General features: G+C 41.0%; 1 long non-coding RNA gene across 1 annotated transcript in view; it reads left to right on the top strand.

The window, feature by feature from the left end:
- The window catches only part of LOC140453449 (uncharacterized), a 45,767-nt gene extending 33,916 nt beyond the window's left edge, over positions 1–11,851 (top strand). Inside the window, exon 3 of the long non-coding RNA XR_011952390.1 lies at positions 11,758–11,851. This is a non-coding gene — a long non-coding RNA (uncharacterized lncRNA). The remainder of the gene's footprint in view (positions 1–11,757) is intronic.
- The last annotated feature ends 6,032 nt before the right edge of the window (positions 11,852–17,883 follow it).

The following is a 17,883-nucleotide window of genomic DNA, read 5'->3' on the forward strand; positions in this document are numbered from 1 at the left end:
TCGCTGTTGTTTTCACAGCTGCTTAATGAGTTAGGTTGGCTAATTCATGGGCTGAGATTTACACCCCTTGTTCTAACTGGTGCTGTTCAGTTAATGGGACAACATTCTTTCATTAATGAGGCGGGAATCAATCACTTGTCTATCCTTGGGCATCCTCTTATCAAACAGTCTCGGATGGTTGCTTGCAGGGCCTCCTGTTCACCTTGGACGAGCCCTGTTCAAAGATTCCATTATGTTTCATTTAATTGATTGGCCAAACTGTTTTATTCTATTTAACCCTTGTTGGCCATTTTGTGTCTTAATGCTGGAGCAGTCTGTTTTATTCTGTTTATTTCTTGTAGGCCATTTTGTGTCTTTCAAACATGGGCTGCCCTTACAATAATGATGTGTTCTAATATTTTAGCCTCACATATCAACTACTACGTGTATTTTACATTTACACCTGGCAGGGGCAACTGCAACGAAATGAAAATAAAACTCTTTGTCTTTTTTTAAATTACTGTCACATGAAATTTATAAAATATCGATGCAAGGCAGATCATTAACACTCAGTTGTTTAAGTGTCCTGTAGTATAATGTTAGTGTCTCTACTTCTGGGCTAGAGGTCCAGGTTCAAGTCCCAACTGTGCTGAAGGTGTGTCATAATATATTTGAGCAGGTTGGTTAAGAAAACATGAACTTCTGTTGTTGGTTTTGGGAAGGTTACCCAGAGGGAAACACCGAGTTGTAAATGAATGTACTGGAGTGCATTTTGAGGTATAGAAATGTAGAAACTAGAAGCAGACATGGACTATTTGACCCTTCATCCCATACTCTATCGTTCAATATGAGTAAAGATGATCCTCTATCCTTATGCCCGCCTTTTTATTTGTACTCCTTGATGGCTTTGAAATTTTTTTAAAAAGTATCTTTTTAATGATTATATTCAGTGACTAGGCCTCCACAGCTTTCTGTGGTAGAGAATTCCACTGGTTCACTACCCTTTGAATGAAGACATTTTCCTCATCCTAATCCTAAATGACCTAACCCATCCCCTGAGACTGTGTCCTGACTGTATACACAGATCACAATGTATCATTGGCCAGTTTTGATTATATTTTCCTTCTGGAGGTAACTTTGAGGTAATCATCTGGAGGTAATTATGAAAGATTATTGAAACATTATAAGCATTTCCTTTCCTATCAAATTGAGTGGCACAGTGGTTAGCACTGCTGCCTCACAGCGCCAGGGACCCAGGTTCAATTCTCGCCTCGGGCAACTTTCTGTGTGGCGTTTGCACATTGTTTGCATGGGTGTGCTCTGGTTTCCTCCCACACGTGTTAGGTGAATTAGCCATGCTAAATTGCCCATAGTGTTAGGTGAACGTGTAAATGTAGGGGAATGGGTCTGGGTGGGTTGCTCTTCGGAGGGTTGGTGTGGACTTGTTGGGCCGAAGGGCCTGTTTCCACACTGTAAGTAATCTAATCTAATAAAAAATCGCTCAGTTTATTCAGAGTTTGAGGTAACTGCTTGAAGCTGTTTCAAAGAAGTATTCGGTGTGATTTGATTCCTTTTTTTTCCTGCTAATGGCTTTTACTGATTGACTGTTTTAATCAAGGGTTTATGACACTGTTTTGCCTTTTTTAAAAGTTGGCCTCCATCTTAAGGTGGCACGATGGCTCACTGGTTAGCACTGCTGCCTCACAGCACCAGCGACCTAGATTCAATTCCTACCTTGGGTGACTATCTGTGTGGAGTTTGTACATTCTCCTTGTGTCTGCATGAGTTTTGTCCCACAGTCCAAAGGTATGCAGATCAGGTGAATTGGCAATGGGAAATTGCCCAAAGTGCTAGGTGCATTAGTCAGGGGTAGGGTAGGGGAATGGGTATTGGTGGGTTACTCTTCAGAGGGCCAGTGTAGACTTGTTGGGATAAATGGCCTGTTTCCACACTGTAGGGATTCTAATCTGCTTCATTGGGATTTGCTGTTCTCTTATGAATATGATCTTGACAGCTGTCTCAATCTTCTACTGACAGTTTATCCCAGTGAGCTTCTGATTTGAAGGAAAATTGAACAGTAAAAATCTAAGATAAAAACAGAAAATGCTGGAAATGGCATAGCAAGTCAATCCGCATCAGGAAAGGGGGTTAACATTTCAGTTCTAATGAAAGACCACATTCTAAAACATGAAATGCATCATTTACCATTTCAGATGTTGTTCTCATTTGTTGCAAATTCCCACATATTTCCTGTCGAGTTATTTAGTTAATTATGCCCTGCCAGAAAAGACTAAACACTTACTGTATTTATAAGGTCCATTGACTTGACCTCATTATTTATGAACACTAGATGTTACAACACCACATAATGGTCCTGCATCAACCAACATCACTTCATTATAGCCTTGTTTACTGAGAGACATTAGGTTTACTCAAACTGCTGCATGCCACTGTCATTTTATGCCCCAACAGTTTCATTTTATAGAGCTTCAGGAGAAAGAAGACATATGCACAGAGATAGGATTTGTCAGTGGAAGACCAATACATTCTAGTAATGATGGTGTGAACTTGGATTTAATTTGAATTTGCTTTAATTCTTTCAAGGGAATAAATTTAACTTTTCCTTGTGACAGGTTTTCAGCAAGATCAACTTGTAACTTGCCTAAAATAAGCACTTAGTGAGTTGCTCATAATTTCCTGTGCAAGGTTTAATTAATTCACACGCTATCATTGACCAGTATCTTGAAACATTCCTACCAGGCAATGCTATTTGCCCAGCCTTCAAATGCCCTTAACATTTCGTAACTTTTGAGAATGCAGATAAATGTACACTCTGGGGAAATGCAGCGGTGGTCATATCCTTAATCAAAGATTTGGAATGGGCATCACTACAGCAAAGGAGGGAGAGAAAGAGACTAATTATGTTCAATAAGACGTGGAATAAGTGGGGAGGAATTGGCAGAAACAAATGCCTGTGCCCTCTGGCAATGACAAAACACAAGGTAGCCATACACACAAACCACAAAGACCATTTACTTCCAAAATAGTGTGTCAACAATCATGCTTCCCAAGGACAATCTGCAAAGGAAATCGTCACACCACCTTCACTTGAAATCTTCAGGACGTATCCTTAGATATTCCCATGTAGACATTTTCATCATCAGGATGACTATTGGAACAGCTCCTGCCTGGTTTGGTTATTTCTATCTGTATAAATGTTGAGCGTTAGTCTGTGATGCTGACTCAACTAAAGGAGAAGCAAAATGAATTGTACTGACAAGGTGACGTGGGGAATGTTAAACTGATTTCGGAGTTCTTGGGATAGAGAAAGAATGACAAAGTAAGAGCGTTTATTTCCTTTTAATGAAATCAATGGAGTTGCTGGCTCCCTTGTTCATTCTCCGTGCCTTTTCACAAAAACAATGGCTGGTGATGAGAATCACAATTTTCTTAAGTGTCTGTAACTAAGTTTACTTAGTGATGTTGCAGTGGGAATAAAGGGCATCTGTAATGAAGGTTTGGAACACTCCGTTATTTATCTTATAAAGAAAAACTCCCAGATCTCCAGCCGTGTTCATGTGCGGAATAAACTAGATATTCCCCTGGTGCCCATTGTGCATTCTCAATGCATCTGCCCCATTTTAAATTAGAATCCATTTCGCAACCAACACAGTTAAAGCTCAGCACTTGTTTTAGGACTTAACACTGATCAAAACTGACAGAGAATCACAGTTTGCAAATTTGAATTGAGAAATAAACACAGCAACATTTAGCACAAGTTTATTTACACTCAGCTGGTTTGACACTGATGCTAAATCATAATTAAAGTATTCTCAGATGCAGCCAGTACATTTCTTGACAACTGAGCATCAAAGGTTTAATATTTGATGGTTGAAGACTGCTGCATTCAGTGAATTATTCAAAACAATTCTTGAAAAAGGAGCTGTATATGTTTTAATGTGGATATGTGTATGATATTCAATGCACACACTCTGGCTTTACTCAGTGCAGTGGTCTAAGTTGTTATTGCTTTCTTCCTGACATATCCGACTTATCAATAAAGTTCCTGCTCGATAGATTGGATGAACAGGCAACCTATTCCCAGGTCTTCAGAAATGGGTGCTACAACACTAAACAAGAAGCCTTGGGACTATAAGTTGGGTGTTGTGACTTGAACTGCTCCCGAAGGGAAACAGATTGCTACAGAGAAACCTCCTGGGATTGTGATCAGGGTCGATCAGGCCCAAACAATGGATTTGGACTCCAACTTTGAAGCAAAACACAGCTGTAATGCAATTCCATCCTCTTCCTCCCTATTAAAGCAACAACTGATAGCAGCCTGCCTCATAGAAGCATACCTCACATACAACAGTCCACACACTGTCATCGCCATCCCCTGGCTGTGTCATCTCCCACAGCGGGGCCACCAGACGTGATGGGGCAATGGGACAGAAATGTTGACAATATTCCACCCTTATTTTTCACTAATGTCAGAAACGAAATGAGTTCTCTCTGTAAGGGATCACACAGACAATTGTACAAACTCCTCAGTCTGTGCCGAAGAGTGTATTTACTCACTGACTGCTCAGCTCCTGCCAAGCCTCATGAAACACTTTGTTCCGATACTTGCATTGCTAATTTTAGGAGCAGCTGCTGCAGTTAGTACAAACGTGGGTTTAAGCTGCCCCATCACGGATGTTGAGGCAACTTGAAACATTAATAGGCGATGCAGAAATATATGCAAATAAAACATTAATGCCGCTTGTTCTGCAGCTACTGCTTAAGGTTTGATTAAAGAAATTGTTTTGAGATGAATGGGCATGGAAGGCAAATACAATGCTCCCTCTCAACCACCTTTTTATTTAATTCTGATAAATAATTAAGCAGGACAGTTGTGTATTCCATAGTGCTCAAAGAATGATTATTTTTCTGGAAAAGAAGTTTTTGAAGACTTTCCATTCAATATGCGATTTTGTTCATGGCTTTTGTGTTTGTTGGCGAAGAATGCCAGCTGCATTGCCAACTTTCTGAATCCTACTGGCACAACCATGCATAGGAGCATGCCAGCCTTCGCTGGTGCTGGCATGGATAGCAAAATATCAATTGTGAATGGTGTTGGCAAGTTATCACCAAAGAACATTTGCACAACTGATACAAAGTCAGTCTTCTTGGCTTGCATGCAATACACAAGATCAGAGCTTAGTGGAGTTTAGAGCATTCAGTTTTATAGAATAAGATAATAAGACCAGCAATTTCCTTTAGATGAGTTTTGTTATTTTTCTAAATGATATAATTTCAAGTATGCTCTGGTTTCTCGTCATCAGTGTAAATAAATGATATTTACAAATAAATGCTAGAAGTATTTCTAATCAATATTTGTGCATATTATAACTGGGTTTCATGTTATTGTTGAGAACGACCAGTGAAAATCAGGGTGTTCTGGACTCTGCTGCAGACCGTCATTTTTATAAATTCTTTTCTGGGATGTGGCTGTCATTGACATAATCAATATTTGTTGCCCACCGCCTAAGTGCCCTTTAACTTGCTGAACCATTTCAGAGGACAGTTAAGAGTCAACTGCCTTGCTGTGGGTTTGGAGTTACATGTCGATTTGATGTAAACATGGATGTAGATTAAACAAGTTTTTAGAATAATATTTGATAATGTCATGGTCACTGTTACTGAGGCTATCTTTCAATTCAAGATTTAGTAATTGAATTTAAGCTCCACCAGCTACCATGGTGAGATCTGAGCATATGGTTCCAGAGAAAGATCCTGGGTCTTTGGCTTATTGATATGGTGATATTTTTATTGGGTCAACTTTTCCCCTTGCTCTGAGGAAGGAGGAAAGGGAAATGAGATCTTGCTATGTCCAATTTTGGGCACAGAAAACATACTATAATTCTTCAAGAGTTAGTAAACCAATAACGTCCCTGCCATGTTACTGAATCTAATCTATTCTGTTATGTTCTACTTTTTCAGATAATGTTGGTTAATACTTGAGTTTCACTAGGTATAAGAAAAATTCAGAAGAAATATTTTTGTAAAAACAGAAACAAAAGGATATTATGATGTACTATTTTGTCCTCAGCTAGAGTGTCTTATGCTGTTCTTTCGGAAAGATGTGAAGGCAATGAACAAATTCACAATAGCGCAGAATAGATTCACAGCAGTGGTTCCAGGAATGGTATTAATTGTTATTATGGATATGAAAGAAATCATTATTAACAACGTAGCCAGCCAGGTCCAAAGGTCTGAAAAAATTTGAAAAGTCATCTTGCCCTTACAGTTGGTCAATCCTGATGAAGGGCTTTTGCCTGAAACGTCAATTTTCCTGCTCCTCAGATGCTGCCTGATCAGCTCTGCTTTTCCAGCACCACTCTAATCTTGACTCTGATCTCCAGCATCTGCAGTACTCACTTTCACCAATGCATGTACAGGACATTCTCTCACTTGTTTTATTATCATGTCCCTCTACATCCTGTTGAATCAATAGTTATTCTCAGAATTGTTTTAGCACAGAAAGTTTTCACATTTTTAGGCCTTCTCCCTGTAACCTGAACATTGTTCCTTTTCAGATAACAGTCTGACTCCCTTTTGAATACCTCAATTAAATCTGACTCCACCACATTCTCAGTCAATGCATTTTAGATTCTATCCACTTGCAACGTGAAAAACACTTCTTTTTCTCAAATCATCTTGCTTTTTTTTCACCAGTTACCTTAATTTTATGCTCCCGGTTCTCGATCCTTTCACAAGTGGGAACCATTTCTCCCTATCTGTCGAGATTCCTCATGGTTTTGAATTCTTCCTCAATTATGTTTCTCTTCAGCTTCTCTCCAGGCCTCCAACTTCTCCAATCTGTTGACCTAACTGAAGATAACAAGGAATGTTGAAACGGTCACAGTTATCAACTTGGATTTATATTTATACTGATAGACCCAGATTGTTGGATAAGGCATGGAATAAAACAGTATTGAGTGAGCACAATTTTGGAAATCTATGGAGAATCAGGAATAACCAAAGTTGAATCTGAAGACATCTGTTCAAACTTTTGTGTCAATAATAGGTTCAAAAAGATGAATGATTCATGAAAAGTATGAATAATATTTGGTAAACTATGTAGAAAATCTATGAGCAAACAGTATGGAGAGTTTTGCAACTATTTTAAGTTCCACAGCAGAGAATATTTTAAAGTATTTACTAGCACCGGTATTTCATGAGTAAAGCATAGGCTTATTTTTTAAGTGGGCTTGGAGTAACAAAATGATTTGGATGCAGGAGTGTTTGGGATTGCCAATTGGGAGCATTCAAAGAACAAATTGAGCTGGAAGCCACATTTCAGAGTACTCAGCAATTTTAATCAGAAGCCAGATAATCAGAAGATTCCTTTGTTCAGAAACAGGAATGGACAATAATCTTGGGAGACTTTAATATTCAGGTGCACTGGGAAAATCAGATTGGTAGCAGATCACAAGAAAAGGAATTCATAAACTGTCCACTATATGGTTTCTTTTGGAGCAGTTTGTGGTAAAATCCAACACACAATTCTGGATTTGTTTATAAAAGTACAAAAATCTCTATCTTTCCAGCCCCTAAGTAGACAAAGATTCCAAGTGCATTCGGATATTAGATCCAACCAACAGACTCCCGGGATTTATTGAGGCACCCACACTCATTGCCCAGCGAATTGGATTGGCATGAGTAGATATTAATATGTGGGATGCAGCCTGTTTTGCAAATTTAACTGCACCTCCAGAACAGAGCAACTGGGACAAGGACAATGTCAGGAGAAGGTACTTTCACCAAAGCAGAACTGAAAAGATACTGATCTCTGGATTACTATCTGAGCCACAAGCAAATTGGCACAGGCTCAACAAGATTAAAGAGGTAAACGCGTGGTTCAAAGGTTGGAGTGGGGAAAAATGGGTTTAAATCCATGGGATACTGGCACCAGCACTGGGGAAGGAGGATTGTTCCGATGGGACAGGCTCCTGGGGGTGAATCACATAACTAAGGCTATGGATAGGCACTAAACCAAATAATTGGGGTGGGGGGGTGGGTTCAGTGGCATGGAAAATTATGGAAATTTTAAAGTGGGGGGTTGAGAGCTCAGAAGAAGTTATTGAAGTTTCCAAAACAAGTAATAGGACAGAGAGTATAGAAAGGAATCCAATTTCAGATACAGCAGATAAGTGGACTTCGATGAGAATGGGGGCAATAGGCGGGGGACTGGGAGGTGCTGAATTCAATGCATGCTATATAAAGAACAAGGTAAATGAGCTTGTAGACCACGTTGAATCTGACAGGTACAATGATACAGGTATCACAGAGACATTGCTGTGTCAGGGCTGAGAACTAAATGTCCAAGGATACAGATTCTGTTGAAAGGACATGCAGATAGGAAGGGGGTGTGTGAGGTTGCCTTGTTAGTAAGAAAGGAAATTAAATTGAAGTGATGCAAGAAGTGATGTAGAGTTGGAAGGCATAGATTCTGTAGAGGTAGACATGAAGAACCACAAAGGTAAAAATATCCTGCTAGGAGTTGAGTACAGGCCTTCTGACAGTAGTCAGGACGTGAGGAAGAAAATAAGTCAGAAGGTAGATAAGGCATGTAAGAAAGGCAGGAGAAAGTGAGGACTGCAGATGCTGGAGGTCAGAGTCAAACGTGTGGTACTGGAAAAGCACAGCAGGTCAGGCAGCATCCGAGGAGCAGGAGGGTCGACATTTCAAGCATTAGCTCTTCATCAGGAATGGACAATAATCTTGGGAGACTTTAATATTCAGGTGGACTGGGAAAATCAGGTTGGTAGCAGATCACAAGAAAAGGAATTCATAGACTGTCCACGGAATGGTGTTTTGGGAGCAGTTTGTGGTAAAGTCCAACAGGCAATTCTGGATTTGGTGATATGTCATGAGGCAGACCTGATGACGGAGCTTAAGGTGAAGGAACCCCTAGGGGACAGTGACCATAATATGATAGAATTTACTTTGCAGCTTAAGAGGCAGAAGTTGGAATCAGATGTAATTTTATGACAATTGAGTAAATGTAGCTACAAAGACACGAGGGAGCAGCTGGCCAGAGTTGGGTGGATAGGGAGTCCAGTGGGGAAGACAATGGAGCAGTCATGGCCTGAGTGTCTCGGGGTAATTCAGGAGGCACAGCAGAAATCTATCCCAAGAAGATGAAACATACTAAGAGAAGGGCAAGGTATTCATGGCTAACAAGAGAAGTCAGGGACAGTGTAAAAACAAAAGCAAAAGCACACAACATGATAAACGTTTGTGAGAAACCTTTAAAAACAGCAAAGGAAAACTGAAAAAGCAATAAGGGGAAAGAAGATGTAACATGAGAAGAAGCTAATTAATACTATAAACGTAGGTTTGCAAGAGTTTTTTTTAGATATCTAAACGGTAACAAAGGCAAGATTGGACATTGGACTGCTGGAAGATGAAGCTGGAGAAGTCATACTGGGGAACAAAAATGAAGGAGGGACTGAACAGGGACTTTGCATTATTTTTCAGAACATCAAGAAAGTCAGGGGCAGAGGCACATGTAGTGGCTATCAGAAAGTTGGTGTTGGAGAAGCTGTAAGACCTGAAGGTAGACAAATTCTCCAGACCAGACACCCTAGAATTCTAGAGGAGACAGCTGAGGAGATTATAGAGACATTGGTGGTGATCTTTCAGGAATCACTGGAATCAAGGAGGATCCCAGAGCATGTAAAATGGCGAATGTAACACTCTTGTTAGAAGACAGGCCAACATTCCCTCCCAACTTTCTCAAGCTCCCTCTAGCATCTGTCTCTCCAGTGTTCTATTCCTCTTTTGTCTATTCCCAATGTATTGGTAAGTCAGAATTCCCTCCATTTCCACTGCAGTGACTTTAGGATTTTCTTTCTCCCTCTCCCAAGTTTGACAGAAATGGAAAGCCCTCTTTTCTTGCTCAGTTACAAACTGAGCAAGTGCCTGTTTGGTGCCTGTTTCCTGCTGATTTCACAAAACAGCCCAATTCCTGGTCCCAGAATTAGTTTCAAATTATTTACAAGGTAGAAGCCCAGACCTACCTTGGAATGATTTAACACTTATGCAGCAGCAGGTCATTGGAATTTGAATAGAATACACAGACACCCCAATGCACTTACAGAAACAAAACCATGTGAATTTCCTGCATCTTGAAGTTTGACTTATTGCACTGTCCTTGTCTTTGTGTTACAAGCGTTACCAACTCCTTTCCCTTTCTGTTCCATGGTACCTTTGTTATTTCATCCTTCTTGCCCTCCATCCCTCCTGCTTTCTACCTCACCACAGCCTAGCTCCTGGTTTGGATGGTTTGCTCCCTCCAGTTAATCCTCCTTTCTTAATGCTGAAGCTAGGGCCTATCAGTAATGGAGGATACAGCACTGGTCACTGTAAACAGAAGAGGCACTTCTCTTATTGCAATCATGCAATAACAATAACAACCAGGTCATTTATTGCATGACAGCAACAAGTGCAATTTACATGAACTTGCTAGGTGTAGTTGTTAAGCTTTCTCAGGAGCTGTGTAGAACACACCCGTTCCCTTCGAAAACTCATAGAATCATAGAGATGTTCAGCATGGAAACAGACTCTTCAGTCCAACTTGTCCATGCCTAACAACTATCCTCAATTAATTAGTCCCATTTGCCAGTTCTAGGCCCATATCCCTCTAAATCCTTCATATACCCATCCAGATGCCTTTTAAATGTTGTAATTGTACCACCCTCTTTGTGAAAAAGTTACTCCTTAGGTCCGTTTTATATTTTCCCCCTCTCAACTTAAACCTATGCCTTCTAAATCTGGACTCCCTTACCCTGGGAAAAAGACCTTGGCTATTTACCCTATCCATGCCACTCATGATTTTACAAACCTCTATAAGGTCACCCCTCAGCCCCTCCCTATAGCTCAAACCCTCCAGCCCTGCCAACATCCTTGTAAATTTCACCTCAACTGACTCCATCCAGAGGCTGTGCAAGATCAGATTGGGGGAACATGAACGTTAACACCTTCAGAGCAATACCTTATACAACACTGTGATTTTTCCTCCTCAACCCAGCAACTCTCGCCAACAGTTTATAACCCATTTCATTTCTACCTCCCTTCAGTTTCGAAAAGCCACATTTGCCTTAGGCTAGTTGCTTTGTTCTTCTGCTGTTGAGTACTTTCTGTTATCATTCCAGATTTCCATATTTGCAGTATTTTACTGTTGTTTCAGATAATTGCCTGTGTTGATGCATTGTTGCTGGGATTATTTTTATGTGAAACTCCAAGTTGATGACACACTGAGTGTTCACATTCGTATGCAAATGATGACAGACACCATTCCATAATCAATGCAGCACAATCTTGCGAAGAGTGCATTGAATCACAAAAATGGTTCAAACTGCTTCTGCCCTTGACAGGCATGATATAAACTAGCAATGTAATTTTATCTCCTTGTTGGTTCTACAGTATTAATTTATTGTATCTGATAAATACTATAAAAGTTTGAAATATCATGTAGGTCTTGGAAGTTATGGAATAAAGTGGGGGGAGAGAGAGAGACGATCATCAAAAAAACAAAATCAGATTGGCAATGCTTATTGTGATTAATTGACCAGATGTTAAATGTAATTATTTAAATGCTTGCTGCAGTAATATGTCATGTTTCCATTTCTGATGATAATCTCATGCTTGTTAAAAAAAAAATCTGTGACTGTTCTTCTAATTGAAAGGATTTTATATTTCTTTTCCTACGTTCTAAAATATCAAATTTAGAAAATGAAGGAGACTTGTCTTGAGCTCATTGGCATCATCAGATTCAGGAAACACATCTGTCAGAACCGTCTGGACGTGGAAAAGAACTGACAACTGTAATTAAAATGTAAAATGAAAATGCAAAGTATGTTGCGTGATTCAAAATCGCTCAGTGTCTGCTGGTGTTGTCCTTTTAAATAAAACCCAGTCAGTTCCACAGCAGTCTTCATCTAATTAGGTGAACATCTGTTTCTCGGTCTCAATTCCTTAACTGAGTCGAGCTCCCCAAGCACAGCTGTCAAGGTCTGTCCCAGCTGTCCGAGGAGGAGATTGAGGAATCAGAGTGTCTAAAAGCACGTATAATCGTGTCAGGGAACTGGGACCAGACCATGAAATAAATGCAGTTCACAGTGCGTGAAAAACTTGACACAGTCATCAAAAAGACCATATTGTGGCAATCAATCAAATGCTCTTACACTGTCGAAATGGATACACATACAAGGTCATGCATGCCCAGATTCAGAAATTCTGCTTAAAGGTAATAGGGTAACAAATACGTTTTAATCTGGATTGTGTTTTAAATAGGACACAATGTCATCACCCCAGTGAGAATTTTAATTGTACAGGATCGCTCCATTTCAGATTCCCTCATGTCATCAACATAAGCCCGCATTAGTAAACTGCCTAAGACAATCAGGCCATAAAACCCAAGGGGCAGAAAGAGGCCATTCAGCCTCTCGAGGCAAAAATGGGGACTGCAGATGCTGGAGATCAGAGTCAAGACTAGAGTGGTGTTGAAAAAGCACGGCAGGTCAGGCAGCATCCGAGGAACAGGAAAATCAACGTTTCGGGTAAAAGCCCTTCATCAGGAACCCTGTTCCTCGGATGCTGCCTGACCTGCTGTGCCTTTTCAACACCACTCTAATCTTGACTTCCTCCCCACCCCCACCCTCCTCTAGCTTATCTCTCCATGCTTCAGGCTCACTGCCTTTATTCCTGATGAAGGGCTTTTGCCCGAAACGTCGATTTCGAAGCTACTTGGATGCTGCCTGAACTGCTGTGCTCTTCCAGCACCACTAATCCAGAATCTGGTTTCCAGCATCTGCAGTCATTGTTTTTACCTCGAAAGTATATTCCTGTCAGGGTGAAAGGGAAGGCTGGTAAATATAGGGTATGCTGGATGACTAAAGAAATTGAGGATTTGGTTAAGAAAAAGAAAGAAGCATATGTCAGGTTTAGATAGGATAGATCGAGTGAATCCTTAGAAGAGTATAAAGAAAGTAGGAGTATACTTAAGAGGGAAATCAGGAGGGCAAAACAGGGACATGAGATAGCTTTGGCAAATAGAATTAAGGAGAATCCAAAGGGGTTTTACAAATATATTAAGGACAAAAGGGTAACTAGGAAGAGAATAGGGCCCCTCAAAGATCAGTAAGGCGGCCTTTGTGTGGAGCCACAGAAAATGGAGGAGATATTAAATGAATATTTTGCATCAGTATTTACTGTGGAAAAGGATATGGAAGATATAGACTGTAGGGAAAGAGATGGTGACATCTGCAAAATGTCCAGATTACAGAGGAGGAAGTGCTGGATGTCTTGAAATGGTTAAAGATGGATAAATCCCTCAGACCTGATCAGGTGTACCCTAGAACTCTGTGGGAAGTTAGAGAAGTGATTGCTGGGCCTCTTGCTGAGATATTTGTATCATCGATAGTCACTGGTGAGGTGCCGGAAGACTGGAGGTTGGCAAACATGATGCCACTGTTTAAGGAGGGTGATAAAGACAAGCCAGGGAACTATAGACCAGTGAGCCTGACCTCGGTGGTGGGCAAGTTGTTGGAGGGAATCCTGAGGGACAGGATGTACATGTGTTTGGAAAGGCAAGGACTAATTCGGGATAGTCAACATGGCTTTGTGCGTGGGAAATCATGTCTCACAAACTTGATTGAGTTTTTTGATGAAGTAACAAAGAAGATTGATGAGGGCAGAGCAGTAGATGTGATCTATATGGACTTCAGTAAGGCGTTTGACAAGGTTCCCCATGGGAGACTGATTAGCAAGGTTAGATCTCATGGAATACAGGGAGAACTAGCCATTTGGATACAGAACTGGCTCAAAGGTAGAAGACAGAGGGTGGTGGTGGAGGGCTGTTTTTCAGACTGGAGGCCTGTGACCAGTGGAGTGCCATAAGGATCGGTGCTGGGCCCTCTACTTTTTGTCATTTACATAAATGATTTGGATGCGAGCTTAAGAGGTACAGTTAGTAAGTTTGCAGGTGAAACCAAAATTGGAGGTGTTGTGGACAGCAAAGAGGGTTACCTCAGATTACAACAGGATCTGGACCAGATGGGCCAATGGGCTGAGAAGAGGCAGATGGAGTTTAAATCAGATAAATGCGAGGTGCTGCATTTTGGGAAAGCAAATCTTAGCAGGACTTATAAACTTAATGGTAAGGTCCTAGGGAGTGTTGCTGAACAAAGAGACCTTGGAGTGCAGGTTCATAGCTCCTTGAAAGTGGAGTCGCAGGTAGATAGGATAGTGAAGAAGGCGTATGGTATGCTTCTCTTATTGGTCAGAGTATTGAGTACAGGAGTTGGGAGGTCATGTTGCGGCTGTAAAGGACATTGATTAGGCCACTGTTGGAATATTGCGTGCACTTCTGGTCTCCTTCCTATCGGAAAGATGTTGTGAAACTTGAAAGGGTTCAGAAAAGAGTTTCAAGGATGTTGCCAGGGTTGGAGGATCTGAGCTACAGGGAGAGGCTGAACAGGCTGGGGCTGTTTTCCCTGGAGCATCGGAGGCTGAGGGGTAACCTTATAGAGGTTTACAAAATTGAGGAGCATGGATAGGATAAATAGACAAAGTCTTTTCCCTGGGGTCGGGGAGTCCAGAACTAGAGGGCATCGGTTCAGGATTAGAGGGGAAAGATATAAAAGAGACCTAAGGGGCAACTTTTTCATGCAGAGGGTGGTACATGTATGGAATGAGCTGCCAGAGGATGTGGTGGAGGCTGGTACAATTGCAACATTTAAGAGGCATTTGGATGGGTATATGAATAGGAAGGGTTTGGAGGGATTTGGGCAGGTGGGACTAGATTGGGTTGGGATATCTGGTCGGCATGGATGGGTTGGACCGAAGGGTCTGTTTCCATGCTGTACCTCTCTATGACTCTATATAGTAACATAGTCTCACAATCCAGCAGCCTAGGACTAGAAGCCCCAGATTGTGGTTGTAATCAGGAGAGGGAGAAGTAGCTTGCACCCCAACAGCAACTGCCAGAAGCTAACCAAAAACCCAGGTCTGTGAGAGCTTGCTCCCACCCGCTCAGGCTGCTTCTTATTGTTCCAACTTTTAAAAATAACCCATGGCCTCACAATTTGTTTATCTTCTTATAGACTCATCACCTGTCCCCCAATCTCTCTCTGAAAGAAACCCAGGATAAACCATTGTCATACATCATTTGTACCCACCTTAAACTTACTTGAGGAAGGTGTTCCTGCCACCAGGAGACTGACAGACAGTCTCCCACGATGGTGGGGATCCTGCCAACCAAATTTCCTGCCAGAAAAGTCTACATTAAATCGAATACTTGGAAAAGGCGCGCATTTTTTCACATGAAAACTTGGAGCTTTAGCTTGCTGTTTCTTTTATCAGAAACAGGTTTTTCTGCCCTCGTCCAAATTCAAAGCATTGCACTTCCCATCCCTGCTACTCCTACACAGTGCAATCCCACAGCCCTTCAGCAGAGAGTCCCAGTAAGATGTATCCATTTGCAAATTCTTTCTCAATTTGAAACTGACCTTCCAGAGAAACCTTGGTAAGTAACTTTCAAAGTACACTTAACTTGGGATCAGGTGATAAGGTTATTATTTTAAAACTCTGATAAACAATGCATAAAGTGCTGCAGATGTTCAGAATCTGAAAGGCTGAATAAACAACTCTGGATACACCCAGCAGGACAGGCACCCAGCATCCGTGCAGACATTAATCTTTCCTCACACCAGATGTGGTCACAAGTCAAACGACACCACGTTACAGTCCAACAGGTTTATTTGAAATCACAAGCTTTTGGAGGTCACCTGATGAAAGAACAGTACTCTAAAAGTTTGTGATTTCAAATAAACCTGTTGGACTATAACCTAGTGTTGTGTGACTTCTGATTTTGTCCACCCCAGTCTGACACCAGCATCTCTACATCATGAACACCAAATGTAGTTGGACAATCAGTGAACATTTGGAGAGACAACAAAATACTTGACAAAAGCGCTCAACAAATATCCATTAAAGTAATGGAGCTGATCCACAGATTATTAGTGATACGGACTATTCTCATTTGAGTATATTCCATCAATTAGAAGCCTACATTCAAAGAAAAACATGAGATTGATCTACCAAATTGTCTCCGGTGACCTGCCACTCCACAAGCCAGAGAATAACTTTCAACTGATATTTATTTTAATCAGCGTGCTCTGACACACTCCAGAGGGCGATCTTGTGGTGCAGTGGTTGTGTCCTCACCCTGGGCCGGGAGGTCTATGTTCAAGTGTCACCTGCTCCAGAGGTGTGTGATAACATCTCTGAATGGGTTGATTCGGAATATAGATTAAATAAAAAAACTTATGATATACCTCTGGGACAGGTGGGACCCGAGCTCAGATCTCCTAGCCCAAATGTAGGTGCACTACCACTGTGCCACAAGACCCTCAACCAACAAAGAGATAAGAGCTGAACTGGAAACCAGCACTGTACTTCTGACTGAAACCATGCTTGCAAAATGTGTGTTAACTATTTACAGGGTAGCATCTTCAACATTCGTCACAGATTCCATGTTTACAAAGTAGCAGTGAAGGTGAATCCACATTCACATACGTGATCTTTTAGTTTAGATATTAAATTCTGGTTAAAGGGAAACCAAGATTCTTGTGCTATGTTTATGAGGTATATGTTGAAGGTAGGGATTCTTGTTAAGAAAGTGGGTCAAAAGTTGTTGGAGGTAGGTGAGGATTTGAGGTTACAGTCAGATCAGCCATGGTCTTATTGAGTGGTGGATCTGACTCAAGGGACTGAATGGCCTACTCTTGCTCGTAATGTAAATGATAGTATGTATGTTCACATAATGTTGAGATAGTTTTGTCTCAATACCAAAGTCATGTGGTACGAGTGAATAAGTCCATTAAAAATTACAATCATTGCAAGTCAACGTGATGAGACTCTTTGGCCATAATTTCTTGTTTTGGAATAAAGGAAACGTCCTCCATGCAATGTTTGCATGGAATCATTTCCAGTTTTCATTTTGGATTTGCTTGTATCCTTTGGGCTGGAAATTGAAAATGAGCTTCCAGTTGTGTTCATGATTGTCAAAGAAATGCTCAAGTCCACTTTGCCAGATTGGATGGAGAAGAATTGAGCTCAGGACTAATCAGCATCAGATGTGAGCTGAACAGTGCCCATTACCAAATGAGGTATCAATCATAACTGATATGTCAATCCTTTCATGTCTCACATCACACTTCTTTTCCTTTCTCTTGTTCAGTGCAATCTATGTCAGTACCTTCTCGCTGTTTACTAATGGTTAGTTACACGATGGGCAATTTAGCATGGCCAGTTCACCTATTGTACACGTCTTTGGAATGTGGGAGGAAACCGGAGCACCCAGAGGAAACCCACACAGACACAGAGAGAATGCACAAGCTCCACACAGTTATATAGTTACTATATGGTTAAATTATGTAAAATCAGTACAGCTGTTGAATACCCAGGCAGTTTTGATGTTCCATGTGCTAGATTTGGAACTGGAAATGCAGAACAAGTTGATTGTATTTGTTTCACAACTAGTACTCAGGGTGAAAGAGAATTGCAGTGACATAAATTGTAACTGTGGACAGCTAACTTGAACAGACTCATAGAAGGAGATTACAGCACAGAAGAAGGCCATTCTGCCCATCAAGTCCAGAGGCTATGGCATCACAAGTGAATATCTAAATACTGCTTAAGAGTTTCTGTCTCAACCATCCTTTCAGATGGTGAGTTCCAGACTCCTGTCATTCTGTGAATAAAAAAATTCTCCCCAAGTCTCCTCTTAGCCTTCCGCCTTTTAAGTTAACTTGATGCCCCCTGGAAATTGACTCCTTTACTAATGAAACTTCT

This window comes from Chiloscyllium punctatum, chromosome 27 (genome assembly GCF_047496795.1).
Source record: "Chiloscyllium punctatum isolate Juve2018m chromosome 27, sChiPun1.3, whole genome shotgun sequence".
Lineage (NCBI taxonomy): Eukaryota > Metazoa > Chordata > Chondrichthyes > Orectolobiformes > Hemiscylliidae > Chiloscyllium > Chiloscyllium punctatum.